We start from the raw sequence: 3,056 nt of genomic DNA, 5'->3' as shown, positions 1-3,056 counted from the left end.
GCCCCACTGGCCCAAGTTGGCACCACCATTGCGCTCCTCCTGGCGGAGGCAGATCAGTCGCCGGCTTCTGGACGGCTGCCCATGGCGGCCCGAGAGCCGCTCACGCTGGCTGCCGGCTACACACGATAGCCCATGGCAACCCACTGCCAAAGGGGCTGCAGCCCACACCGTTGAGGGCGACTCCCGGCAGCCCAGCTCCAGGTTGAGCTGTTGTTCAGCATCCTAGCTGTGGAGGGCAGTGTCACTGGCCCTCATATGTGGGATCCAAACCGGGCCCTCTGGCGTCCCATGCCAACCCTTAACCAACGCGCCACTCAGCTGGCCCTTATTCTCATTTTATAAACACATGGGTGTCATCCTGAACTTGAATACTTAGGGCAACAGGCCCTAAGAAGTGGCTTCCTAAGAGGGAGAGCTGGGATTTGAACTCAGCGCTATTATAGCATACTCTGCTGTGTGATATGCCCCTTCCTCTCTTTGGGAATCAGTTTCGTCATCTGTAGAATAGGGATGTTAGCTCCAAAACCTCTAAGATAAGATCTAAGTTGGGACTTGTTGCTCCTCCAAGCCCAGATCCCCACCCAGACAACAACAGTCCCTTGGGCCTGGGCGAGAGAGAAAGGCAGGTGTAGACGTGGATGTCCCGCCAAAGAAGGAGGGGCCATTGTATGCTGCTGCCAGACACAAAAACAACTAAATAAATCAGGGCCAAGAACTCCTAATCCTTCCCGGCTGTTACTGCTACTGCTCACCGGCCTGCGCCCGCCATCGCCTGGCCGGCTCCCTGGCGACATGGCACAGCCAAGAGCACAGAGTCGGGCCAACAGAGTCGAAATGATGCCTGGCCGTCAAGGCGGCCTCGGCTCCCGGAGTAGGGCGGGAGGCCCTCCCTGCAGGGTGACTCAGGCCTCCCAGACCCCCTCCTGGGTGGGCATGATCCTGTGCCTTGGTCTATTTTTAGAGCCAGCTCCAAGCCTGAGAGCAGAGGGGCAGAGAAGGGGGGCCTCGTGGGGGCGCAGGCGCCTCACCAGCTCATCCCGCTCGGGGCTCAAGCCCCTGGCCCTCCACCTGTCTATCTAGAAAAGAATGGAAGCACTTGGGGTGGGAGTGGGGAGTCGCAGGGGTGAGGTACAGGCCCAGAGAACGCATCCCTTTTCCCCTGCTTCTCCGCAAGGCCTGGCAGTTCCAGGGAGCTGGGCGTGGCCTCCCAAGAAATGATGTCTGTTAAGTGGGGCCAGGAGGTCTGTCTGTTTGACTATTGGACTGGGGGCCAGGATAGGCGGGACTCCGGGGCGACCCAAGCGACTAGCGGGGAAACAAGAGAAATCTTCAAGGTTCGGGGGTTCCCTACGTCGCCGCTGGCCACGCCTCCAGCCCGCCCTGGCCACGTCCCTGTCCTATACCAATGGCTGGGGTGCCTTCCCTGACTCCACCCTAGGCCCCGCCTCCTACCTGGCTCCGCCCAGCTCTGGTCCCCCAAGGTCCAGGGAGGCCTAGATGCCAGACATCTGACATCCTGGGACTGGCGCTGGGCCTGTCTCTGGGGCCTAGGACAGAAGTGAGAAGAATGGGGCCTGCTCCCCCAGCGTGGGGTCGGGGAGGAGAGCTTGGGGGTGGCAACAATGGCGCCGTTGATAGGGAGGACTCTAGGCTGAAGACGTATCTGTGGAAGCCAGGCGGTCTTCGTGGCTGCAGTAGCTGAGGCAGCCTCGAGCAGGGAGACACCGCAGTATACACAGACACAGAGCGGCACACGGAGGCACCAGAGGAAGGGGTCTCTGAGCTGATGACCCTACTTCTGCACCCCAGAGGTTGAGGCCACAGTCCTGGGTTATGGGGGCAGCTGAATTCAGGGACCCCGAGTTTGTGGAGGCCCCAGTGAAGGCCCATTCCACTGCGGGGGTGAGGGGCGGAGGATGGGAGGCGGAGCCGGTGTCCCAGCACCAGCCCTCCATCTAGTGGGAAGTTTGGGAATCGCGGGATGCAGAGGTGGGGTGGGGGGAGGGAGCCATTGCCCCGGAATCTTTCCTCTCCCTGGATGTCCTGCTGGTCCTACACACCACCATCCTGCTCAGTCTGCCCCACCTCAGGGATTTGCCCACAAAGTTATCCCAAGATCTGTCCCCCGTTTTCCCCCCAACCCCAAGTCCTGTTCCTTCTTCCTCGTACTTATCTATAGATAATGCTTTCTTCTCTCCATCACCCCAAGTCCAGGCAGCTACCATCCTTTGCCTGGATCCCTGCAGCTCCTGCCAATGGCTTCCCCTGCTTCCAATTTTACCCTCTCCTGATCCATCCTTCAACTACTAGCCAACTAGTGTTTCTAAACCAGAAATCTGATCTTGTCACTTCTTGATTAAAATCTCTCAATGGCTTCTCATGGTCAAGATGAACTTCAGACTGTGGCTTGGGACTTAGCCAGCCCCTCCTCCTTCAGTCCTAGCTATTCTCACAGGGCAACTGTCAGTTCCTCAAACACCCCTGTTGACTCTCACCTTGAGGCCTTCACACGTGCTGTTCCCTTTTCCTGGAATGCTTTTCTTGATGTCTTTAGGGCTCAGTCTGGCAAAAACTCTGCTCCTTGGGGGACCTCTCCTGACCCCCAGGTGTGAGGTACCTCTTGTCTGAGCTCCCACAGCCCCAGTGCCTCTCAGCCCCTCTCAGAGCATCACTGCCAGGGTCTACCCACTCTGGTGGCAGGATAATTTATTGAGATGTTTTCATTGTTTTGCTCCCCTCCCAGTTCCAAGCTAGTTCCAACGGTAGCAAAGCCCATTGATTTTCCTAGCCTCAGGGAACTGTACGGGGCTGAACACAAAAATTGCTTGAAGTTGGTGGCTCATCCTGACTTTTGAAAAAGCTAACTTCCTGGAAGTGACTGTGCTAGGTGTTCCCAAGGGATGGGGAGAAGAGGGCACCCAATGTGAGCAGAGAAAGGAAAGAGAGCAGCTAGCTCAAGAGGGGACAGAAGGGGGGGTTCTGTGAGCAGTGGGGGCTGTCTCCAGCAGCCCCTGCCCTGACAGATGGGAGCTGTGGGGGATAGGTGGCTGTGTATC

This window comes from Hipposideros armiger, unplaced genomic scaffold (genome assembly GCF_001890085.2).
Source record: "Hipposideros armiger isolate ML-2016 unplaced genomic scaffold, ASM189008v1 scaffold_10, whole genome shotgun sequence".
NCBI classification, from domain to species: Eukaryota; Metazoa; Chordata; class Mammalia; order Chiroptera; family Hipposideridae; genus Hipposideros; species Hipposideros armiger.
The sequence above is the reverse complement of the archived record's forward strand: the minus strand, read 5'-3'. Positions refer to the sequence as shown.